General features: G+C 39.7%; 1 protein-coding gene across 1 annotated transcript in view; it reads left to right on the forward strand.

Moving 5' to 3' along the window:
• LOC141992064 (zinc finger and SCAN domain-containing protein 32-like) overlaps positions 1–27,097 on the forward strand; it is a 532,457-nt gene that overhangs the window by 91,640 nt on the left and 413,720 nt on the right. Inside the window, exon 2 of the mRNA XM_074960666.1 lies at positions 24,370–24,454. The gene's annotated coding sequence lies outside the window, so the exon portion shown is untranslated. The remainder of the gene's footprint in view (positions 1–24,369; positions 24,455–27,097) is intronic.

Here is a 27,097-nt window from a genome sequence, read left to right on the forward strand (position 1 = left end):
GTGATACCAAGTCAAATACTTTACAGAAGTCTATTATAGCAACCTATTACTTTTATCATCCAAAGTTGTAATCTCATCAAAAAGTGATATAGTTAGTTTGACAGATTCTATTTTCCATAAACTCTTAATTGGCATACATGCATTACCTTTGTTTAATTCTTTATTATCTGAGATTGGTATCAGGCACTCCATTATCTTGCCCAGGACTGATGTCAGACTGACAGACCTATAATTAACTGGGTCATCCTGTTTACCCCTTTACCCACAACCTTAGCTTTCTTCCAGTCTTCTGGAACTTCCCCTGTGTTCCAAGGCTTATTGAACATCAACATTAACGGCCCAGCGAGCTCCTTAGCCAGCTCTTTAAAAAGTCTTGAATGAAAGTTTTCTGGACCCACTGAGTTAAAAATGTCTAATCTTAGTAGCTGCTGTTTAGCATCCTTCTAAGATATTAGTGGAATGGAAAGAGTATTACCACAAGCCACATGGTATTGATTCTGGTTTTTGGATGGCATGTGGTTAGGCGAGTTAGTAAAAAACATTCTGGTTTATTTGCTTAGAGGATGTGGCTGCAGCAGGGAGAGGCTCTATTCATTGCTCTCTGGTGCAGTGAGGGGTCGGGAGCCACTTACTAAGTTGTCCCCATCATGGAAGAAGAGCTAGGATATTATGAAATCTACCAAGAGTCCCTCCCTCCCATATACCTCCCTAACAAACACTGAATGGAAGAGTGATTCACCCAACATAGACACCAGAGAGAGGCAGTGGAGCAGTAGTCCTTCACTGTAAGAATGGGGTTTGTGTGGAAGCAAGAGAGCCTGTAGTAGGTCAGATATTTGGATACTCATCCCAATTGTGAGTCTTTTAAGATTCCTGCATTGCTATGTTTGTAGAGAGCCTGGTTTTATGTGCAAGTTAGCTATACACAGACTGGATGACTAATAGGGCTGGATTGTCCATTGCCATGCACTTTGTGCAGTCATTTACATGTTTGCAAGGTGGGTGTAAATTGCTACCATTCAGATTTGTGCAGCATCTTGTACCCACTTCATAGTTACTTGTCACAGGTGTGAGTAACTGCACCAGTATAAAGACAGTGGAAAATCTGGTCCATCCTTTTGCTATGGTGAAGCTGGCTTGCAGGATGCTGTTACCTATGGTATGGTTAAGGTAAGACTGGTTTCATCATGCTTATTCTTGCAGTTTGGCTATCTTAATGCTGGAATTTGCACTTTAAATGTTACTCCCATTGTAGTCATAATATAAGTTCAGAAGAATCCAAAATACATTGGATGTACCGATGGGGTCACGGTGGGAGACAAGGCTACATGCTAAAAAACCAACAGCAATAACTGTTAGTTCATACTTGCTTCACTTGCTACTGATAAGCTTAAGCAATTGGTATCTCATCACTAATAAATCACTGACAGCAAAGCATCAGTGCATCCGCACAACATAATAGTTCTTTCATCTTTCATGGAGCTTCTGTCGTCTAATTGACACCTTTAGTCTGCAGTTTTTAGAAAACATGTTGCTCTTAATAAATGTTAACTAAGCATTAACCTGTCATTGATCTACAAGTGTGAACCAAGAGTGAAGCTGGCATGCTGTGTGGCATTTTAGACCTACATTTTGTGGCAAGACCCTCTGATTTTTGCAGCTGTGCATTGCAGCAAATTGGGGAATATAGGAGCAATGTTAACTGATTACAAAATAATTCGATAACTTACACAGCTTGTAAGTAGGAGATACAGTGCAGAGCAATTGGAGGGGCTTTCAGGAGGAGGTAGCTGTGGGTTTTGCCCTGAGCTTTGCTGGAAAAGCTTTGCTGGTATAGCTACACTAGCAAACCCTCCTAGTGCAAACATAGCCTCTACTGGCAAAAACGTACTTTAGCCATTAGAGCATATACTGGCTCCCCAAACAAAATGAATAAGTTATACGAGTACAGCAGAAGAGCATCTGCAGCTTATCGTGGATCACAAACTAAGTATGAGTCAACAATGTCATTCTGCTGCAACAAAAAAAGCGACTATCATTTTGGATATATTAGCAGGAGTGTTGTGAACAAGACACAAGAAATAATTCTTCCACTCTCCTCAGCACTGATAAGGCCTCAGCTGGAGTATTGTGTCCAGTTCTGAGCACCACATTTCTGGAAAGATGTGGACAAACTGGAGAAAGTCCAGAGGAGAGCTACAAAAATCATTAAAGGACTAGGAAACACGACCTATGAGGAAAGATTGAAAATACTGGATTTGTTTAGTCTGGAGAAGAGAAGACTAAGGCTAAGATGATAAGAGTCATCAAGTATGTAAAAGGTTGTTATAAAGAGGAGTGTGGTAAATTGTTCTTCTTAACCACTGAGGATAGGACAAGAAGTAATGGGCTTAGATTGCAGCAAGGGAGAATGAGGTTAAACATTAAGAAAAACTTCCTAACCATAAGAGTAGTTAAGCACTAGAACAAATTACAGAGGAAGGCTGTGGAATCTCCCTCACTGTAGGTTTTTAAAAACAAACACCTGTCAGGGACGGTCTAGATAATACTTAGTCCTGCCTCAGTGCAGGGGACTGGATTAGATGACCTCTCAGGGTCCCTTCCAGTCCTACATGTCTATGATACTAGCAAAAGCATTTTTTTGACATAACTGCATCTCCTTTACAAAAATGTCATAAAAACTAAATCACACCCCGAAAGGACATGATGTTACTGACAAAAACTTGTAGGGTATACCAGGCCTGCTTCCCAGTGGCTCCATTGCTGTCATCAGTGCAGGAACTGGCCCAGGGGGAGAGGAAAGAAGGAATAGTGTTTTAAACCCACACTTATATTGCTCCTTTGCTGGGGCAGCCAGCAAGCTTACTCTCCATGGTGTAAATCAGAGCAGTCTTCTGGGCTGATCCACCTTACCCTCAGCGGCCCATACCTCTCTCTTATCCTTATTTGGTCATTTACATTGCAGAGAATGGGACCGACGGTGAAGTGTAATATAGAAGGAAATAAGCTGTCTGCAGCGATTAAAAGTGTCCTTTTTTTTCGCAAAGATTCATTCCACTTAACCACAAAAGAAAGGCTTTTAATTAGACTTTTGAATCCCATTAGGAAAAACAAATACCAATACTTAACTGCTCATATATGACATGATGGAAAATTGCTAACATAATTAGATTTTTAATAGTGTTAATGACTCTTGTATCTTATTAATAAGAAGTAAAGCTAATGCAATGCTATATGATGAAAAATTGCTACTGCCTGGTCTCCTATGGTTAAATCTAATACCAATCATGCCTATTTCTATAGTAAAAGATTTCAGTGTTAATTATGTCGGTTCATGAAGTCACATAGCACTATAGTATTTTATATCATCCCAGCCTAATGGACATTTGACTTGAATATTTCCAACTGATTCCAGTTATCAGGCAGACTTTGGAGCACAGCAACTTTGGTTCCTGGGAGAATAAATTCTCCAGCAGAAATCAAGATACAGGTAAAAACAGAAGCCATGTTATAAAATTCTAATGGAGTCTACTGGAAGTTCTGTAAGGTGAGTCCAGGTGATGTAACAAGCAGACAAGAGACACATCTGGATTTAAGAGGGTCCATTAGTTGGAATAAGCTTTAGAAAAGCAGCCAACATTTTTGGAGCATATCAAAATCAAATGGGAACTCTGAATCTTTTGAGATTTGCCCACCACTAGTTTTGAATATTCTTGAGAAAATGTGTATGGAAATCACCTTGATCATATGCTTCTAAACAAGTAGTAAGCTGTATCTCAAATTCCTTCACTCAAGGCCCTGAGAGGTACATAAGAAGGATGAGCAAAATAACTTTGCCATTGATTTTAGTGGGTTCTGGATCAGGCCCTCTGTACTTTATCACTCATGAATATTCATACCACACTGGTTAAACTCCCGAGGTCCTGTCCTGGCATGTACCGTGCTCTATACAAAACCTGGGAAGGATTTTTTTAAGCAACATATCTCCTTTGGTTGTTCCAGGGTCCTAGTCAATAACCTGGAAGGAATACGAATATGTCCATAACATTCTGTAACACATTTGTTTCCTCTGAAAGAAGATACAGGACACATGAAGTCGTCCAACGGTTATTACACACAGGGTCCACAGTCAGTCTTTACATACCATCACCCAACAATACATGCATTATTTTGTTTTGTAAAGTGGCAGTCCAGTGCAGCTGCAGAGATGGTCAGTAACTGTTTTTTGGTTTGTGTGTCAGGTTTTTGTTTGTTTGGGTTTTGTTACTCAGGTTTCTTTCCAGTCTAGCATCTCTCTTGTTGTAGCACCTATCGTCACTTCGACTGTATTTCTTTGTGAAGGAAATTGCATACTGGCCCTTAGGCTGCATTTCATTCTGGCATTCAATAATAATGAACAGTGTAAAGATCTGTAATCAAAAGGTAAACATTCCAGCATTGTGTACAAATAACTCCTCAGATATTTATCCTGAAAGACAGCAAGGTTAACATTACAGCAGGGAATGCTAGGGAAAACCTACCTGGTGGTAAGCAGACTCCTTTCTTTTGTTTTGTTTTTAACTGTGTCCTGAACATATTCAGTTCATTAATCTCTCAGCATAAAGTTAAAGCAGAAGTGAGGATGTTTTAACATGACAGTTCTCTAAAATATATTCACCTATTCAACCACTTCTCATCCTGATTCCCAATTAAGCAGTGGGCATCTGAGTATTCTAAGGCTTTGTCTAAACATAGAAGTCATACTACTTTAGTTATATTGGTGCAGTTAAAGTGGTATGGTGATGCCCCTAGAATTGATGCAGTGGTAGTAAATTCTGTCCCAGGTTTGTTGACTTTGTCAGAAGTTTTTGAACATTTTCTATAGATCTACATGAACTCAAGCCATGATTTCTTCCCTCCTCCTGCTCAATTCTAGTCAGGATTGGCATGCGACATCGTGCTGTCCACACCGGTGCTTTTGTCAGTGAAACTTATGTTGGTCAGCGGTGTGAAAAAAACCACACCCCTGACTGACAAAAGTGCTAGTGTAGACAAAGCCTAGGTCTCCTCACCTGTAGAGTAAGTGGGTAGGGAGTGGGATAGTGGTGGGGAGTGAGTTGAGCTTTGCTCCACCCTCCTCCACAATATGCCAGCCATCATATCTGAGCCTGTGTGGGGATGCTATAAATTGCTGAAGGTACAGGCCTAGAGCAAGTGGGGAAAGGGTGAGAATTGTGCATGATGCTTCCCAAGGCTACTCCTGGGGTGGGGTAGTTTACACATCACCCCTTGCTCAGACTGGTGCCTAAAGGCACAGTCTTGCCCATAAAATCTTATTCTAATGTGTTATTAGTGGCTTTTCTTTAAGGACTATTCTTTCAACAATGTTTCCTTTGCTTCATGAACTGCCTGTTTTATTTTCTGTAAAGCACTGAGATACCGTGGAGACAAGCACCTAGTACACATCAGACAGGCAGGCAGATCCGTCTATGGTAACTGCTTTACATAACACATCCAGCAGAAGCAAAGCAAAAGCTGTCAAAATAGCCAGTTAATTGAGGCCAATCAATTGTCTCAGGCAGTGGATATAGATGATTCTGTTATAAGAACAGAGGGATAAACTGGGAGTCTCTGAGAAATCAGAAATGACATGCTACCTGATGTATTGCCATGTGCCCTTTTGAAAATCAGAGAGATTGCTTGCCAAGATTTACTATTTGGTGGTTTAATTATTTTCCATTTCTCTAGCATGAGATGTTCTGAAAAATATTAGGTTTATCTGCTTCCTCTGGGTCAGATTTTACCCCATTACTCACCTTGAGTATCACCTCTGCAATGAAGAAAATGGACTTTTTGGAATAAGTAAGTCTGGCAGAATCAGGCCCTTTATTTTTAGCTTGTTTTATACGGTGAAAAACCACTGAGATGAAAACATTTAATTCACGTGAAAACCTGTTGGTGACAGCAAAGTTACACTTAAGCAGCTGGTTTCAGAGTAGCAGTAAGCAGCATGCACTCACACATACAGGCAGCAACATGCTGATTTCAGCCTTGAACATTCACATGGAAGGATGGACACAGTTTAACAGATTTTCATTAAATTGCTTAATTACATTGATAGCAAAAAGCACCTGGTTTCTTCCATTGATAAAGTAATAGTCTAACCCAATATCACCTCAGAAGTAAAACAATGGTGAGAAGAAATTGCAGGTGCCTGGAGAAAACAAATTGTGTTTCTTTCAAATAGGGGCAAAAATTCCTATGGATTAAAGAAGTAGGTAAAACCCAATATATTGTACTAATTAACTATGAACTCCCTTGCTAAATGCACCAGTTTGTGAATAAAAGGACATATCAATACATGAGATGAGTCAGGGCAGGTGTGGGTATAGAATATCATCCAATGCTTCCAGCTAGAACAAACTCACTCGTTCCTTGAAGTTCATCTCAGTAAAGGATGGTTCTGGTTTCCCTTTGCTCCCTGCCTTACCCCAACTTTGACATAGCCCTAAAAGATCTGAGATGGCATCATCTAGAATGGAAGGATTCAGATCAGTTTGACTCTGTCTAGGCAGGATCTGATAGAAGGGGTCTGACTGCAAGCTGTTTTTGACCATTTTATGAAAATGGAACAGACAGCCTTATTCCTGGTCTCTTCCCTGTGCCCTCTTGTGCTAGATATTAGTGTACTAGGGCCTTATGTATATCAGTAGGAGCTATTTTGTGGAAGATCCAGGCTAATGAGAGATTATGTGGTGGATTAGAAGTGGGACATAGCAGTATTGAAATGAGAAAATGGGTCATCATTACAGCAGTGCACTCTTTCCACGTTAACCACAACCCAAAACTTGAGTCAGATTCCAGGGTAAAATCCTGACCCCTCACTAAAGTCAATGGGAATTTTGCCACTGACTTCAGTGGCACCAGGATTTAACGCAAGAATAGACCTGGTCAGGATTTTTTTGGTGCAGCATTTTTTCATTGGAAAAATGCTGATTCAATTAAACAAACTTTTTGGGGGGTAAGGGTCTGTTCTGATACACTCTTTGACTCAATGTTTTTGACTCAAAAATGCTTAGAAATTTTCAGAATGTTGTGTTTCAACATTTTCAAAATAATTCTTGTTTTCTGGTTCAAATCAACTTTTCATTTAGAAATGTAAGCTAATTATAGTGAAAAACAAAAGTTCAAAATTGAAACAGAATGTTTCAAAATTGTCAAAACAAAACATTTCAATTGATCGGAGCCAATTGTTTTTTTTCTTCAAATATTTGATTTATGAAAAATTTTGATTTTGACTTTGGTCCTGATGTGGGATGGGAATGTTTTTCAAAACCATGAAAATTTTCACAGATGGGAAAACTTTCCTACCGCCCTCTGTTGCAGATCCTTTTGGAGAAATTGAACCACATTATAGGCTAAGTTTTGAACAAACCTGCAGGCTATTTCGAGTGACCCTGGGATGACTTTCAAGAGAATGTAGGAAAGTTTATGGTATTGTTTGGAAAGTATAGTAGCCAGTGGTAGCTGGCAGTTTTGCTCAAACCCAGAGAATCAAAGCAAAACCAAGGAAAAAGATTAGTACCACACCCCTGAATGGATACAGCTGAGTCTGATGCAGCACTAGCTGTGGAGAATGTTGGGGATCTTGGCATTATTTTTATGAAATATGGGATTCACTTTCCCTATTTAATCTTGTTCTGCTTATTACCTCAAGGAGTAAACTTTATTCCCAAGACACTTGCTGGGAGTGGGGAATGCTTAGTAGACTAGTTTGTGTTTTGTAGCCATGGCTGCGTTGCATGAGTGGACTACCAAGACTCATTAACATTTGAACAGATCTCCTTGGGCAATACAATGGATGAGCTAAGCAATGGATTACCTGGTGGGGGACTTTGATCACCTGATGAGGCTGATCAGGTAGTCACCTGACAAAGGAATCCAAAAGTTATTTAAAAACAACAACAACACAGGTCTCTCACCAGCCATTTTAGAGAGAGATGAAGGAAGTTGGCTCCAGGAGAAAAAAGACATTCCATGATTGAGTGAAGCCATGAGCTGCTGGGGAATGGGGGCTGGGCACTGTAGAAGACCCTGACCAGAGACTACTTAAGGGTAGCGAGGAAATGGAGGTAGGGAATGGCATGTAGGTGTTATTGTTTTACCTAGACCTGTATATAGCCTGTTCTCTCTAAAGAGTAATTGTGTTACAAACCTTTCCAGAGCCTGTGTCTGTATGCTTCAATTAGTACATGTCCCTGAAGACATAAACTATAAACCAGAGTGCCCACAAGGTTGGAACTCTAGGAAAGAGTGTGCTTAAACAACTGGGGAGTCTGGCACAGGTGGCACTAATCTTAGGGTTTAGGCCAGGGATTGGCAACCTTTGGCCTGCGGCCCACCAGGGTAAGGACTTGTGATACAACTGTTTCCTGAAAATTGCATCATAAGTCGAAAACGTTGTAACTCGAATTTCCCATAGGAACAAAGTCAGATTCAGCATCATAAAGTCGAAACTGATGTCGTAAAGTCGAAACACGATGACAATTTATAAACATTGTAAGTGCCATTCATCGTAACTCAAATGTCGTAAATTTGAGGACTATCTGTATTTGGTAAACCAGGGTACTGCGCTCGTGTGAGGATGAACTAGCTTGATATACCAGGTTTCTATATATATTCTGATTTTTATGAGCTACCCTGTGCCACAGGGACTTAGTGCATAGTAATAGTGTTGTGGTGGTTGCTATCTCAGGAAGGAAATGTGGAACAAAAATAACCAATTTACTGCTCCTTTGCTGCAGGGGGTAGAAATTTTGAATTTTGGAAACTTTTGACTGACATGTTTTATTCTTCCTTCATTTGTCTGATTTTGTTTAGACTGTAAACTGTTGAGGGAAGTGTTCTATCTTATAAGACTATAAACTCCATGGCTGCCTGATGGGCTGGAAAGTAGAACTGATCAGAAAATGGTAAATATTAAAAACCCCACTTTTTAAATTGTTATTGCAGAAATGTTTTGGGTTTTTGGGAACAAAAAGCCAAAATTCTGGGTGTTTTCAAGATTAATTTCTGCTAAAAATTCAGATAAATCAAACTTTTTTTCAATTTCTTGTTGCCTAAATTTTCACAGGATTAATTTTGACCCGCTCTGTTAGATCGTTCAAATCAAATGATAATAAAATAAATAATGATTATAGCAGATTCAGTGAATAGTTGCCTTGATGTTTTCTATTGTCTCAGTTTTGAGTTCTTGCAGAATGGAATTACATGTCTTAGTTGCTTTTCATTTTTGCAAGGGCACTGTCTGGACAGTTACAATTCTGAGTCTTTGCTGCCTGTTTGTTAGCTATTTTAGCCCTTTTTAAAGCACCCTATGGGAAGGTTCGTTACCAAATTTGTCAAGCACTTTCTATCTAACAAGCTTTTCTTTTTACTGGATTTCTTGAGAATGCTGAGGGTGACTTTTTTTTGTGATTGATTAAGGACCTTTTAAAAAAAGCACAAAGTCTCTTTCTGTCTCATTATTTACACTTGAGAAGTGGTTATTGTTTTTCCCCCCACACAGTTTGAGGCGGATGAACTGCTATTTTACTATCAGTGCAGCTTTTGTAATTACAATGGGATTTAGTAGTTATGGTGGGGTGAGGCTCAGGGCAATGAGACTAAGGGCCTGTCTATATGTACAGTTCTGCAGTGGCGCAGCTGCAATGTGTCTGGTAAAGATGCTCTATGCCAATGGGAGAGAGCTTTCCCATCGGCATAATAAAACCACCTCTGCTAGTGGCAGTGACAGTGTTTATGTCGGTGTAACTTATGTCGCTCGGGGGGTGGCTTATTCATACCCCTGAGCGAAATAAGTTCTGCCAACATAAGCTGTAGTATGTATATAGCCTTACAGCAGGAGAAGGGAAGTAAACAGATCTGTTAGATGAAAGTTTGGCTTAGGTGTTTAAAAGTACCACTTTTACCAAGACATACCGCTGTTAGCTCATATAGATGAGGCAGCTTTCTCGGAATGAGGCTGACTGATGGAAGGAGCTGAAGACATTAAACAGAGGTGAACATAGATGGTTGACTGGAATTTGTATGACTAGCAAATCCAGCTGGCCATGTCTAATACCATGATGCTATACCTCTTCACATCCTCTTTTGATGTGACACTAGACTAGATAACAGAATGCAACATAATCTAGCTGATTGCATCAGGAATAGGAAAAATCAACATTTTCTGTCTATCAGTTTGGATAGCAAGTCCCTTATCAGCTCTTACAGTGTTTGTAAGCAGGTTAGAAGGGTAAGTGTCCATAGTTTGCCAGTTCAACATGTCTCTGCTGATAACACCAACTAGCATATTGTTAGCTCTGTGTTAAGAGAAATAACTTACTAGCAGTTTTCTCTCTGCATTAGAGCACTGTATCTTAAGCTTGAGGTAGAAATGCAAACGAAACACAGATTGGTTATAGGTACATAAGGAAGGTTTATACACAGTAGCCCAAATTCAGATGAAATGGTTTAACTCCCTGGGGCAAGTTTTGGCTTCTGCTATGACCCCTTTATAAAGGCCCCTTAGGGAATTCCCCCCAGGTCAGGGGGAACATAGGGCAGGGAATGCCACCCATCAGAGTTCTGCCTGTTTATCCAATAAGGGAACAGGAAACACGCCATGTGATTTAGGTGGCTGTGATGGATAGGTGTTCATCTGTCAGTCTGTCATATGTGATAAGGAGCAAAATAAAGTTATGAGGGAACTCTAAGAAAATGCAGATCCAGTCTTTCTCAAGACAGACAACAATTTGGAGTTAGGACGACACCTCCAGTCAGGACAGTTAGCATGAAAAGCATGCCTTAGTTATGAATCAGGTTCAGACAACCTTGGAGGGGTGATGTCCATTTGGAAATAAGATGCAAGCGAGAATTTCTGTGTGTCCCCAACTTTAAAAGAACTCTTTAAATTGTGTTCCAGGAAAAACAGGAATGACAACAGTTTATCCAAAGCAGCAAGTACAATCCTGAATGAATAGGGAAATATACAATAGACATGACTTTGGAGGTGGTCATATTCTGTTCTAAGGGTGCATATGAGGGAGGCAATAGCTTGTAAGTGAGTGGAAAGTGTTATATTAAAGAACCTGAGAATATAACTGAGGAACCCCAGAGAGCAAGAGATGAGAGATCAACTAAAAGCAATGAATATGGCATTAGTCTGGGGGGTCAAAAGACTCGGGTCCTGTTCCTGTCTCTGCTGCTCACCTGCTGTGCAATCTTAGCAAATGTCTCAGTTTCCTCAGACATAAACTGACAAGGATACTTGTCCTGATTTGTAAAACACTTTGAAACCTTCAGATGCAGAGGTTATAATGGAGTAGGGTGACCAGATGTCCCAATTTTATAGGGACAGTCCCGATGGGACTTTATCTTATATAGGCGCCTATTACACCCCACCCCCGTCCCAATTTTTCACACTTGCTGTCTGGTCACTCTATAATGGAGGGTGGGTTTCTAACACGTTGCCCTGCCTGTAGATCAGCTGTGAAAAGAAGAAGCGAAGGAAAAGATGGACATACTTCGAAAGTGTAAAACATTTCTTGTGTCTTGTAATGACAGAGTCTGCATGTTTGGGTTAGCTTTTTCAGCGTTTCAGAGCACAGAGGTTATGTGGACTGTTGCATTTTGTTGTTCTAATCCAATTGTTTCTTCTTTGTCTTTAATAAATCTCGATATACTGTAACGCAGATAGTTTAGATTGTTTGGAAATTTCACATTGACCTACCCCGGGAAGTGAAACTGTACAGGGAGACTTTGGCAAACCAATAAAGTGCCTGAAACCACTATGGCTTATTGCTACAAGCAGCCAAGTCAGCAGGCTGTAAATTAAGCAAGTCAGCAGGCTTAGCTTAACCAAGGCAGGAGGGGAGGGTCGGGTTGGGTGCCACAGAGAGGGCAGCTTGACCCTGCATCCTTCCTGATAAGAATTGTGTTGAAGTTGCTGATACATGCGTCTTAGAAGAGCAGGATGTGCCCCAGGAATGTCTATTGGGGCCTCAAGGCTGCAAACTCTGGAAAAACCCACACCTGGTTAATCGATAATCAGAAGGAACCTCTCGCTTGACCATTGAAACTGCTTACTTAACAAGTTTGCTTTAGGGGACATGTCATTCTATTACTAATGTATAAATAAGGGGGAAAAGTTTGAGGTAGTGGGACTCTTCAGGACTGGACTCTCTCTCCGGATGCATCTTGTGTTTCCCACCGGCAGCCGTGCCACTAGAGAGCCACACTCAGCTTTTGTAATTATCAAGGGTTGGGGGTGTTTTACTAACCTGTTGCGGATGTGTGTATAGGTGCTTGAGACTAAGTAAAGTTTAGCTTTAAGAGAAAGCACTCTTGTGTTGTCCTGTTTGTGCCAGCCATCTATTGGTCGGACAGCCGTGTCTCCCCTGAATTATTTCCTGACACCACCTCACACAGGGTAAAAGTTACCAAGAGCTTTGGGTTGAAAAAACCCCGGATAACAAAACCTTTGAAAACTTGGCCCTGTTAGTCTCTAACACAATCAGGATGCAACAAAGAGCAACTGTCTCTGTACTGCACCAGCATCCATCAGATAAAATGTCGGAACCCCCATCAGTTACACAGCATAAAAGAAATAAAGTAATTGCATTAGAATGTTGTCACAGGAAAATGAATGTCTCTGCCTCTCAAAAGCATGAATGTGGTAGTTGGAAATTGTCCTGTAAACATTCTATTTCTTCAGCATTATCACTTAAACACATATTATGCAGTGTGCTTATTAAAGCTTTATTATAGGCATTTTAAAGCATTAGCACATTTTCTTAAGTCAAACTTGGCATGTTATTTGTATGGGGCATTTTGGATATGTATAGCTTTCCCTCCCCATCCCCTCTCCCTCCTTTATCAAAGGTTTATAAATGAATAGAGCATTTAGTGGGATTTGCAGTCCTCATTAAATGAATGTGATCCTGGATTTATCTTGCCCTATGGGTAAAAGCTTCTTATTCTCTTCATTCCTCTGCAGAGTTGTTCAGATGGAACACATGACAGAAGAAACTGCCACATTGGCAGAATCTGATTCCAAAGGGAGTGAATGTTTCTAATGGCTAGAGCAGGGGCTGGGAGTTAGAACTAGTTTGCTGCTTGGCACAGCTAGGCACCTGAAGAGCGAGGGCAGCAGTGGCTCTTAGTCATTTCCTGTGTCCTGATCAAAGGCCTTGCCATGGGCCAGACTGATTCCCTGTGCAATTTAGAGCAGCTTAAAGGCTGCTCTAATAAGTTCTGGCTTACCAATGAATTTCATCAGAGTGAAGTGTGCTCCAGTGCTATATTCTCCAGTATTTGGGATGCCTGCTTTCACCCCCTATCCTCAGGGGCCACCTGCAACAGCTTTACACCAGCTAAGAACTCCCCCACACTGGAGGAATCTCTTTGCATCACTTTGAGTTGACCCATGGATTCTAAACCTGATTCTGCTACTGACTGACTGTGTGACCTTCAGGAAATCACTTAATCTCTGTGTAGCTCAGTTCACCCATCAATAAAATGCATTCAGTGGTGTATTTAGCTGTAAGACTGTTATGACTTTTCTGTGCACTGCACCTTAAATCCCAATGCACTCTACTGTCTACAGAGACAGGCAGCCATTTCATGTTCTGTTCAATGCAGACTAGTACAGAAAGAAAAATCACATGCTCTGCTTTCTCATGGAGAATAAACACGATCTTTTTGGTTGGTTTATTTTCTTAATCTAAAATGAAAGCTCTTCCTGTCTGAAAGTATACGCTTAGTTAATGTTTATGGAGAAACAAAACTGTTAGTAAAATAATGAGCTAGACACATTTTATCAATTAAAAAACACCACACAGGGCTAGTAAAAGCTTTTTTAAAGCTATCTAATATCCTCAGATGAAGGGTGCCATATACTAGTAAATGCACTGTGTTATTGTTGGAGAATGTGTATTCAGGAAGGATTCTTTGCTTTTAGTACAGTTTTCACACCATGTCACTCATACTGGCCTTATTGATGAAGAACATAAGAGCCAGTTCTGATGGTGGAAACAATTACTATTTAATGCAGCATTCCATGACAAAGCTTTGAGCTAGGAGTTCTAAGTGATATACCAGGCCATCTTCAATAAAAAGCCCATCGAATATTTATTTGTCTCCTCAGCAATATCAACTAGCAATTGTTCTGAGAAAAAATGCTGGAAATATGCAAGAAAGTATGAGTTTTTCTTTGTAAGGTCTCTGATGCTCGCATGATGGACAGTAAACTCAGCTACATTATTTCTCCTTTGTCTGAACCAGCGTGTACCTCAGCCCGCACAGAATCTGATTGTTCATGCTTATAATGGTTTTATTTTTCAAACTTAAATTTAACCTCCTCCCTATTGTCCTCCACTTTCTGCTTATTTTCTTCTAGTGTTTCAAAATTACTCCCATGGTTTGCATCAGCGTATTCTGCCATTTCTTGATCCCTTGACTCCACTTGTATTTGTTCCTTCAAAAATTCTCATAATTAGCAATGTCCTATTTTAATCTTTATTTAAACTTGTGACATTTTCCCCATCCCTTTTGCCTTGAAATGCTTAAAAAAACCCCACTGAGACAGAGGAAATAAGCAAGCTTCTCATTGTGTTTTTTATCTATTGTGTAAATTAATTTTTCTTTCTAACCCTGGCTAAGTTTACTTTAGTTTTTCTCCATTTTCATATTTTGGAATGGTAATTGGGAAAACTCTCAAAGGTTTTCATTCTCCCCTGCTTGTTATTGGCTTTTATCTTTCATCTTCTCATTTTTCTCTCCCCTTCCTTATTTTCCCCTTTGTGTACATCTCTCTCTCTCTCCACATTGTTTTTCTCTATTTCACTCTCTTCTTGCTCTCACTTTGTGTCTCTGCTTCCTCCATCTTAGTTTTCCTCTCTCTATTTTCAGCCTTTTTCTCTTCCCTTCCATACCTTCTCTCTTTCTCTCGCTCCTACCCACCACCATACTGATTTCCTGTTTCTCCCTCCCTGCTCCTTTTTTGTTGTCAGCCCCCTGCCAAATATTCTCTTGCAGTCCTCAGCCAGTCTGTTTTTTCCCCCTCCCCTCCTGTCTGACTGACACTAAAGCAGCTGTGCATGAGACAGTGCCTTCTATAGGGAAGGAGGAAGCATTGTATCTGGAACAAAGGATTCTGTGATCAGGCAAACTGTTCAAAGAGAGCATGGCCACAGGAAAAGGGGGCTGAGTGTTTGAAAAACCGTCCATGCTATGACTCTCCCCTAACTACATATGGCTGGAACAGGCTCAAACAGTGCACAAGGCAAAGTATCTCATGGCTTCTTAGCGTTGATGTGCACATGGAGCAGCATGTATGTATAGTACCAAAGCTTTGCAGCTGAAAAAAGGCCAGAAATAAGGCCTGAAAAATGTAAGTATCAGGCCGGCAGTGTCACAGTAAGCAGGAAGACGAGAAAGCAAGAACATTGAGTGATTCACATACAGGAAGTTGCGGGGTGGCGGAACCTACAGACCAGTATTGCAGGTGGAAAGGCAGACTGAAGCCAGCTGACCCAGGCACTTCCCAACAGGAGGTCACACACATAGCAATTTGATGCTGTGGGATATGTGCTTCTGAATGTGTGTGCAGTTAGTAAACACTTCACCATTACCATGTGGCTGGGATTGTCCATGGCAGACACACTGTGCTGTTCCCACATCACTTGCCTCACTATACCCCTAAGGCAGTTATTGTCCAGCCTGTGGATTTCCATCTGTGTTCTACTATTATGACATGCCATTTACATCGCAAGGCAGATATTAGCAGTCTTGCTTCCTCTTTCCAGCCAGACACATGCCATCTGCTGTGTGTGAGTGCTCAAAAACAGTTTGCAATCTGTGTCCGGTCACACTGTACTTTGTGCAGGAGAGCGCCTTCCATTTTGTGGTCTTGCGTATAGTTGAGGGAATGTAAAAGATCAAGTCTAGGAACTATGCATATCTTCATAGGACATTCCTGGTCACTTCTCCCTTGGCTTGGTTTGCATTTGTTTGCATTCCTTTGTTGAATAGATGCATGACTGTATGTGGCATCCCCTTTGAAGGGGAGTCTTGGGTACAAATTGCACTCCATTGTTCTTGCTCAGTGTTAGTGCATTTCTTCACTTTGTGAATGTTTTTTATCAATATCTGGGAGGACTGGGATCTAATGTTCCTGCACGGTAAAACTTATGGATCCAGATCCTAAGCCATGGCCAATTGTGCTCAGTGCAGCTCAGGAGAAGAGTGTGCAAAGATGTTCTTTTAGTCACATTCCATTTATCCTGAGACCCTCAGCCTACAGGGGTATAAACTCTACCTTTCCTCTACCCCAAGTGACCATTCCAATAGCTAGGAAACCCCAAGGTTTCCATACCCTCTGTGTTCCCATAGGCAGGGAGGAGAACATGGTGAGAGTAGCTACAGCAATTCCAAATCACTCGAGGATTCCCCTTGTAAAAGAAATAGTCAGATGGCCAAATAAGCCAGCTCTAGGGCTCAGGAAGAGGGGAGAGGAAGTGAGTTGCCCCTGGGGCAGAGTATTGTATGACTAAGAAACTGCTAACTTCAGTAGGAGTTGCAGCTGTCTAAGACCCTTATCACCACAGTTTCTAAGCACTAAGGGCAGATGTTGGTCCTGTAAGCCTAGGATCATTGATTTCTTTCCCCCTTAACTGTCTCCTCTGATTCAAGAAAAAAAGAGAAATATGTCATTCTAACTAGTGCAGCATGTATCCCAGCTTGATACAATATCAATGGACCAGATAGGCCTACATCAAATACTGCCTTTTAATACCCTTATCAGCATTTTAAAAACCTTTCTTTTGTTCTACCAACTCAATACATGGGGTTGTATAGAATATTTGGGTTGTTTTAAAAAAAGATATTCAATGGCATTTAATGTTGATTCACAGCACCACAATTGGTATCTGGTATTAATAACGGTGTCCTGGAGGCACGCATTAAAGCTGCATTAAGTAAATCATTTCTTTAGATGGCATTACACTCAGATTTCCAATGTGGAGGCAAGATATTAATTAAGATAAGTTCTTGAGAATCATGTGCAAGCCTTGGTTCCCATTAACAGAAACGCAGGCAATGCCAGCACTGAGCTTGGAGGTCTTTGCTCTGCTGGTGCCTGTGCTTTGCTGTGTGCCCAGGTGGAGAACAGCAGAGCTTTGTTTCACTCTGGGTGCCGGAGGAAAGAAGCTGAGTGTTATGCTGCGATTTGTCATGGCTGGAATATTTTAAAAAGTATTAATCAACTTTCCCTAACTTGGCCCTTAAGCTCATCACTGTGGAATTGATAAATGATTGTAAAGATGTCAAAGAGATGCCCAGAACACCCACTGACTGAACATTCCCCATCCTCATTAAAGTAAGCTCTTACAGCCCAACTACTGTAACCATGTGATAAAATGCTCAAATTAGGGCCATTTAATAAAAAATACCCACATTGTGAGGAACTTTGTTAAGGATCTTTTTAGCATGTTTTCACATCCACACTAAGGGCGTTGGAAATAATTTAATCATTGCCTGATTATAAGAATGTTAGAAATAATGGGATCATTGCCTTATCACATGTGGGCTAATTTGGAGGCTCATTATTTATTTGGCAAGCATCAAGCATCAAATCAATTTAGTCTTGATACTTGAGAACAGGAAATTCAAGATGAAAGTTGAAATGAAGATTAAGAAGTAAGATTAAACCTATTTATTTCTAAGAAGAGCAGAGTCTCTACTCCCATGGTTATTAAGTGCAATAGGGCAGGCATATATGCAAACAGAAGAAAAGGAAATACACAGAATTACACAGCAAAAAGCTACTGCATAATTGAGGGATTATATGTTTTTGGAGAAAAGATAACTATGAATTGTGATCATGGACTGAGTGCTGTTCTGTTTTAAGTTGCTAGTTATTATTATAACTTTTGCTTGTCGTAAAGACTCTACCTACAGTTACAGTATGGTTCATACCATAATTACTGTGTAATTCACAGTATGCATCCGATGAAGTGAGATATAGCTCACGAAAGCTTATGCTCAAATAAATTGGTTAGTCTCTAAGGTGCCACAAGTACTCCTTTTCTTTTTGCATATATATGCCAGTTTTCACATGCCTATACTTCGGTGAAAATGCCTCCTCTTTGGTTGGGTTGCAAGTTAAATTATTTTAATTTTTACTTTTGTGTAGAAACAGTTTGAGAAAAGTCCATTATTTCTTTCTTGAGTTATGGGAAAATAAGCTTATCCACTGTAAAACAATTAAGGCTGGGGTTTTCAAAGCAGTCAACAGGAGCTGGCCACCCAACTCTCCTTTAATTTCAAATGCATTTGAGTCCTTAACTCCTGTCAACTCCTTTAAAAATCCCAGCCTATCTTCCTTTTTTGTATGTGCCTGCACAAGTTAATAGCAAACTATACAAGATGAAGTTTCCCAAGTAGCTAGATCTCACTGATTCTAGTCTCCAGATGAATCTGTAAAAAATACATATTATAAATAAATAAAAGATTAAATGGTGGAGTTGTGAACAACTGAAAAATGGACTATGCACATATACAGTACAAAAGTTCCAATAGGTTTAAGCTACGCTTGGCATGAGTAATTAAGCACGAGGGAGGCCTCATTTCTTGGAAGACAGGGAAGTAACTGGGTCAGCAGGCTGAAAATGGAATGTTTGTGATAAAATAAATAAATGGGTCACAAAGCTAAAAGACAGAATGACTGAGCTAGCTAAGATAAGAGGGAGAACACCCTGGGAACCGTTTACTAAGAGCAAGATAATAATGGACCAGAGAATTCATGAGTTTAAAGATGAGGTAAAGAGTAAAGTCAAACATGGACAGCATGTGGACAGAGCATGCTGTACAGGGATTGGTTCCTGCAAAGTAACTAAGCCAATCCCCAAACAAGTGTATGTAATTTAATGTGTAAATGTATATAAGGAAAAGGGGGGGTCTGTGTAATTTTGAATGTGTGGTATGCCCTGTACCCACTCCCTATGCTTGAGCCTGATCAACTCAGTTGTAGGTTGATTGTATGCCAATAAAGAAACCTCAGTGGTGAGTTTGGAGTTGAGATGAGTTGTTGGGAACCAAGAGGATAAGTTTCCAGAGGCTACTGAGTAGATAAGATCTCAGAAGCCATCTCAACATATGATACTCCAGATCCTCAAGTGGTGAAATCAGCCTAGCACCATTGATTTTGATGGAGCTATCCGAATTTCTACCCACTGTACATGGCCTGTGATGTTTTTAATAGGGCTATAGAATAGAGTAAATCACAGTAATATTATTTATTTTAATTATGTAGCTGTGTTTTTGTGCTGCAATTTTACTGAGGAATTCCCCTGCAGCATGTGGTTTTAACTATGCAGACTGTGGGAACAGATGGTAAAAGCTGTCTTTTGGGCCATGATCTTGCAAAAAATGTATATATCTATATTTCCCATAGAAAAAATTTGAAATTCATTTTTTTTACCAGTGCTATTGATTTGGTAGCATTTTAACCTGCTTGGCCCTTAGTTTACACCCATGTAAATTAAAGCGGTGAATCCATTCCAATTTTCTCACTGATGTCTCCTTTAAGATTGTTCACCTGCATTCCACCGATCACCTCCTACTGAGCCATTTGAGGATGCACAGTCCCTCTTAGGACATCATCAGATGGGCTCAGTCTCAGACATACGATTTTACATAGCAGCCTTTGAAGCACCCTTGTGCAATACGGAACATCCTGTATGGATGCAGAGCCGCAGGGTATTTGAATTTCTTCTGTGGGCTGTGCAGCTCCAGAAATTTCTTTGCTTCTCCCTCTCCAAAAGGTTGGATCTTCACTTTCTCTCTCCCCAAACTGCCCAGTTTTCCCCTGCCCTTTAGACATTCCCAATACTGTCCTTTCTGCAGCTCTCTTGTATTATCAGAGTTTCAGGAGGCAGTGTACAGATGGAATTATTTGGAATGGAATGAGTCCCCTGCATATTTTATGCTTACTAAATTAATCCTATTTAATGCATGCTGTCAGACAACATCACTATTATTTGTTTACATAACTTGAGGGATTTATTTTGCATTAGTTTAACCTTGCAGAAAATGTGAAGTGTATTTGTGCCACTGCCCTTCATTGCCTGGAATCAGATTTGCTCCAGTGTTCATCAGTTTGTGATTGATTCATCTTCTAGTGGCTAATCTGGGGAGTGGATACAAGACCTGTAACCACCAATGACTAGGAGTTTAGAAGTGAAGTTTGGGAGGTTTTTTTCTGTTATTATACGAGAACAGTGACCAGGGTGTCCGTTACATATAATTAGGGACAGTATTTTTTCAGTTTGTTTGATTTTTCTCCCAAATCAGATGAAATAAATAATACAAAAACAATTCTTTTTTTTAATGTGAAAAATAAGCCTGTTTCTTTTAAAAATAAGGTATAGTATTTGTACTGTGGTAGCACTTTGCGGTGTCAATGCTGGGATTCTCCATTTGAATGAATTGTAATCCTAGGCATGCTCCATTTTTATTGTAAAAAATCAGAAGCAGTCATGTTCAACTGACACAACTGTAGTCAGTTGCTTCCTCACACACGTCCATTTGGGCTGAGGCTGTGTGTGCAAAGCTTAATTTAGTTTTCACATTTTTAACAAAAACGATTCACTTGTATCCATTTCCCATAAGGTTAAATTGACCAGTAATTTCCTTTGTGTTGTTTTCTGAGATAAAATCTAAATCCTCCTGCTCTTCAGAACTCAAGCACCTGCATTTTGGGTGCTCAATTTAACATCCCACATGATATATATTTAAATGATTAATGAATTTATTTCTGACTTCGATAAAGGCGCACTCACAATTAAAGTGGAGCAGCTACCAAGCTTGGGCAGTTACTTTTAAGATCTCCTTCTCTTCCATCTAAGTGGCCCCACTTCTTGAATGCAGACCTTCGCTGGTGACGCTATCAAAGCCAGGTATACTGGAGACAAAGAGTAGAGCTTGACATCTTCCTGCAGAAGCTAGTAGAGTTGAGAGCTTCCTCAGGAGATCTACTGCCTGTTATCTCTTCCAGAGACCAGGAAGTAGAAACAAGGCAGAAACATGTTTCATTCATGGGAGAATTCCCAAATTTGGAGATAGGAAATAGGATTGCCTACACTGGGTCAGGCATACTGGTAGGAGGAGGGTTATAAATTGTATCAAGGAAGTTGAACATCCATGGGGGGAGAAGCCACTTAATTCAATAGCTTTATATGATGGTTGGAGGTGTAGGGTGACAAAGCTGCCAAACTGAAGGCTTCTTCTCATGCTGAAGGTAGGAGTACCTGATAACAGTGTGGAACTGCAGTTAGTGACCAAGGCTCTCCTTTGGTGCTTCCATAGAATGAATGAGCCTCTAGGCCTGCAACCCCAAAAAGGGTTAAGTGGCCACTTTTTCCATCAGCATCTCCCCTACCCACCTTCTCCTCTCTCCAGCCTAGATGCTTTGACAACATATTTCCACTAGTTTAGGGGCCCCCTGGCTACCAGATGTTAAGGGTGCAGCTTGGATGTGTAATTATATGGTAAGGAAAAATAACTTCCCTGAGATGTAAAGGGAAGCAGTTTAGGAGCTTCTACAGGAATCGTTATCGCCTATACAATAAGCACAATATCTGTGTCTCATCAGTGAAGTGACGTCAGTTGTCCTTTTCTGATCCCTGAGACAAACACCAGGTCAGTTCCCAATTCTAGATCTCAAATAGGGAGATGAGGCACACAGAGATTAAGTAGCTTGTCCAAGGTCATACAAAGGAGATTGATGGCAAACCCAGGATTTGGGTCCAGATCCCCTGCAGCCTGAGCTGATGATTTAACCATAGAGCCAGGCTTCTTCCTTCAACATTTTGCAGCCAAGTTCCACTGCACACAGGGAGAGAGGAGAGACAGTGCTTATCTCCCTTGGTCTGTACTTTCAAGCCATCCACTTTTCCATCCTTCACCTGGTCCCTGCTTCCCCCCCTCGATAGGTTACAGATCCATGGAGGTCATGTGGTGGGGTCCAGAAGCATTTGACACCCCTCCTTTCTGTGCAGTTGTAGAAAGAGTCACACCCAGATTCTTCCTCATACATAGATCTCAGAGACATGATTTCTTCCCCTCCTCCTGTATTATGGTTATAGACATGTTTTCATAGAGCTACAGTAAATAAGGCTAAATTAATGCATAAAGAACTTCATTGCAGAACATAAGGAAATAGCATTCTTTTCACTGTAGGGAAAAAGATGCAAATCTGTGTTATGTTTTACATGGAAACAGCATATGACTTTTAAAAGTTTGTAGAAAAACATATATACCAGGGCAGAGCCTCTGTCAGTGTAAGTTGTCATAACTCTGTTGAAATCAATGGAGCCATGTCAGTTTACTCCAGCTGGGGCTCTGCCGCATCAAGCTTCATGATGTGAAAAAAATAATTAGGAATGTTAGGTCTTTAAAAAAAAAAGTATGACAGCAGGTTTTTTTAAAGCCATTTCAGTGCTTTCTTGGTAGGATTTACAACATTTGAAACTTGGGTTCCAACAATTTCTGTTTCTTAGAAATGGCCTTTGGTAGCAGAGATATTACAGGTTCTCAAGCTTAGTGCAATTTCGTTTCTCCCAAGTCACTTGTCACAAAAGATTAATGAAGCTTCTGCTCATCAGTACAGCACTTAGGAGCTAGGTTACCATTGCTCTAATATCCAAAGGTGCATTGCACTGTGGTTTTGAATTTCCTTTTTATGTTTCATTTCCCTGCCTTTTCAATTTCACTTTCTAACTGTCTGAGTTAATTTTCATTACTTCCATTTGTCTCTTCTAGTTAAAATCTCAATTTTTATTGCTGTCTTCTACCCCAATCCACTGGAGCATTGTTTAACAACAAAGTGGGTAGCGTGCTTGTGTTCATCCATCTGAATAGTAGACCAATGTAGAATGGGGTTGTTGCTCTTTTATAACCTAAACCATTAACTGGACACTTTCCTTTTTTCCCCCTTGTACCATTGCTTTTATATACTTTATTGGTTTTGCTGAGAGAGTTTGACTCTCTCCATGTTCATTTGAGTTTCCAGGCTTTTTTATTTCAGTCAAAATACATTAACTACATATAAAGATATCAGTATCTCTAACCATATACTAACACTACGTAATACCTGGGGACCAGTAATCTGAGCTTCTGAGCATCCTCTAACTACGATGTCTTTAATGGAAGTTGAAGACACTTATTTCCTCACAGGATCAGTCTGTTGCTTGCAGCAGAATGTAGGTATAGAAATATTAAAATATATGTTCATTATACTATATATAACTATATCAAATACTAATATATATAGTTCATTATCACCTTGATTCAGCAAATAATCACAGGAGAAGTCATGCGGATTCCAGTGGGACTTCTCACATGCTTAAAATTAGGCACTTGCTTAAGTACTTAGCTGAATCGGGGCTTAAGACAAGTGCATAATTCTACTCTGATTACTCCTGTCTAAATCCAGTCACTCTATTTGGTCCCAAATAAACAATTTCATCTACTTCCTTGTTCAGTCACACAGCTCCAAGAAACAGAACTCTTATTTCCAGCAACTTCTTAGAGCCACCCTGAATTTAATGTATCAAGTAACTCCAACATATATATTGTACCATTCTGCTGTTTTATGCTGGGAGTGCTTCAAGCACTCTAGCTTCCAAAATAATGGCAACAAGGGGAAGGAAATTCAGACACAGGCATTTAAAAAAATCTGTTGATTTGGGTCAATCACTGGCCAAATAGTTATCATCAGTGGGTGGGCAGTGCTTTGGTGATTGGTTGGTAATACATATTGTTGGGAAGGGGGTTGTTTTATAAACATGCTTAATTATGTTAGGATGGTTATTATAGAAATTATTGCATACTTTCAAAAATATTAAGTAACTGAGGTTGAGGAAAATTTAAAAGATGTATGAAAATATATGGCTTGATTAAATGATGTCTAATGGATATTTAAAATAAACGGAGTAGGATATATTTGCACAAATATTTAGTGTGCATAATCAAAGCAAGGAGAGAACTTGTTTTAATTTATATAAGGGAGGATAACTGGGGATGAAATAAAGTAAAGGAAAATTTATGGTGGCATTAGGATAAATTTCCTAATAGTGAGATCTAGCAAACTAGGATGATCAGCGAAGGGAAGTGAATGGAACTCCTGTTGATTGAAATATTTAAAAGATGACTAAGAAAATGTATATATCAAGAGCGAACAGCCCTGCACTGGCAGGCAGATGGACTGATAAGGCCTTTTCAGTTGTAACACCTATGGTTTGGCTTGACATTTTTCTGACTTTAGTTTTTCTGATTTGTGTTTTCCAGGCAGTACAACTCTTCAGGAAGTGCATTTGTAATACACAATAATGATGGAGGCGAGCAAAAGTTTGGAATCCTATTCTTCTGTGTAGTAAGTAAACATAGAGATAGTACTTAGTTCAGTTAAATGTTTATAGATATGGTTATAGCTGACACAGTATCTGTCTGATTCCTGCCATTTCTTGACCATCTACTTGTCTCTTTCTGATATGATCACCAAAAGAATTTGAAATCCTGCTTTTAAAGGAACATCTCTTGTTGATGTTGTGAAGATGGGGGAGTTGTGTGTATGAGGAGGAAAACAAGATCAGGCACAGGAGATGGAGCTGTTAGCATTTGATGATAGTAGATGGCACCAGGGGTAAAGGGAAGCTTTTCAAGGAATGATGTTACAAATAAGCAACCCATAAACTGATCATCACAAACTTTGATACAGAGTTTCCAGGGAGTTGGGGGTCCTTCTTTATAGTTTGAAGGACCTATCCCCACATAGCTTCATTATAGGGGAGACTTTTTAGGGGAGTTTTCCACACAAATAGGGGTATAGGTCATCTCCCTTCATCACCCTTAGTGGTAAATCTAATATTTAAAAAACCCCAAAACCTGATATTGTTTTCAATTCCTAGCTTTGTCACATCATGGCCATGTGACTGGTCACTCCAACATTGGCACATAAGCAGTAAAAGATGGGTTTACTATGTGTCCTTGGAAACTATGAGTTTCATCACAAGCCTAGAAAATTGATTAGAAGAAAATGAAGGAAACATTCAATGCTATACCTTGGTTGTGATTGTCAAACTCTGTGGGAATCTGCTCAACCATTGGATTTATTACTATGAAGCCTGAAGTAACTGGTCAGCAGATAATGGCCAAGTGGCTGCCTGGCAGGCTTTTCTGATATGCATCTCCTTTATGTTCTATTTATATCTTATAATTAAAAAATAAGCAACTCAGAGCCATCTAGATATCCCCAGAGCTGGCCAGTGTCATCACATGCTTTTACTGCTGTTTCCTCCACACCCACTGCCCAACCTTTCATATTGTGGGTTACAACCATTGTTGCATTTGTCTTAATTTAGGCCTCCCACTCACACTAGCTCACCGTACGGAGCTCGGTGCAGAATGGGGCCTTAGGTTTTAAGCTTTTCGAGGCAAAAACTGTCTTCTTACTCTGTGTACAGCATCCAACACAATAGTCCCTGGTCCCAATAGACCCTCCAAGCATAATTGTAATACTGATGTTAATAATTAAATAAGGATAAGGTCAATGCCTCTTTCAAGACATTCATTTTTACACCCTGTAGTAGCTTTCCCTATATTTCTTATCTTCCTGCACAAGAGACATTCTATCCTGATTTTTTTATCTGATTTTCTATAATGTTTTTTAAGGTCAACTGCATCTAAAAATACTTCTAAAAATGTTACTGTGAGCTTTGGGATGTTGAAAACACATTTCTCTGTTCATTTTTTTAACAAGGAATAAGAAACAGGGTATATTCCATTTCCAAGCTAAAAGGAGTAAGTGGTTATATTTAGTTTAACTAGTTAAAAAGTTCATGGTTTATTTTCTGGTGTCTGGAGCTGGCATTTGGAAACTTCAGTTGAACGGAATTAAAATGGCACATTAAACAACTGACAAAAAAGCTTGGAATCTCCCGTTTTCATTCACTTCTCTTTGCTTTCTTAGAGCACTGTTCAGTTTCATTAGGTAGGTGCTTTCTGTCTTAATCTGTTTGGCCATAAGAGCATGTAAAGTTCTGGGGAATGACCTGTCTCATACCATAACAAACTTGATCCTGTTACCTTTTCTCAGTTTGTCAATGGGAGTTTTGCCTGAGTGAGAACAACAATATCTGGCCTAGACTGGGTAATTATTTATACCATAACCTTGACTCTACAGCAGAGTTTCATTCCACAATTCCTGGTTTTTACTTGAAATATTTTCTTTGTACAAATTGAGTGATTTTAAATCACCACATTGTCCTTCAACATTAATATTTTTCAAGTGATTTTTCAGCCCTCTGCAAATGGAATTTAGCCTCGCTCAACTTCCAAATGTGCTAGGGCTAGAAGAAAGGCTTTTCAAAAGAGAATATACTGCACTTAGTGAGACAAGTTAAAATTTCACATTGGACTGTTTGCATGGCAGCAGGAGAGCCATTTAAAGTGCTTTTGCTACTTCATTTCCTTATTATGCTTCATTTGATGCCAGTTTGTTTGCTTCATCTCTGGGATTATTTTAAATTCCTCTTCTCTCTCCCCTTTTTTGTTTCATTCTGTTTACCAGCTGAACGTGTTTCATTGTAAATAGTACATTCTTGCACTCATGTCAATGACTCTTGAATTTTCAAAGTGCCTATTAGAAGTTGCTTTCAGCTGAAGAGGTCACAACAATATCACAGATGCACAGATTGCTACCCGATTAATACAATTACCAACTCTCAGAAATTATGAGCTGAGTGTTTGCATTTGAATACAGCTTTTATTTTAATGCACACTTTCAAAAGCATATTTTAAGGAAGCAAGTTTGAATAGAAAATGTTCCCAAGAAATGAGTTATATCTTTTGTGCAGATCAAAGCAGCAAAAACCATTTAACAATTTGTCTGTCTTTAATGAAATCTAATGGCTTTTTTGTGTTTCTCTAAACATAATAACTTTACACAAGTCTATTATTTGTTTTTAATGCTGCAAACGCCAGTGTTATATTACTTAGTGTTCTTAAGACTCTTAAA

Source organism: Natator depressus, chromosome 8 (assembly GCF_965152275.1).
Source record: "Natator depressus isolate rNatDep1 chromosome 8, rNatDep2.hap1, whole genome shotgun sequence".
NCBI classification, from domain to species: domain Eukaryota; kingdom Metazoa; phylum Chordata; order Testudines; family Cheloniidae; genus Natator; species Natator depressus.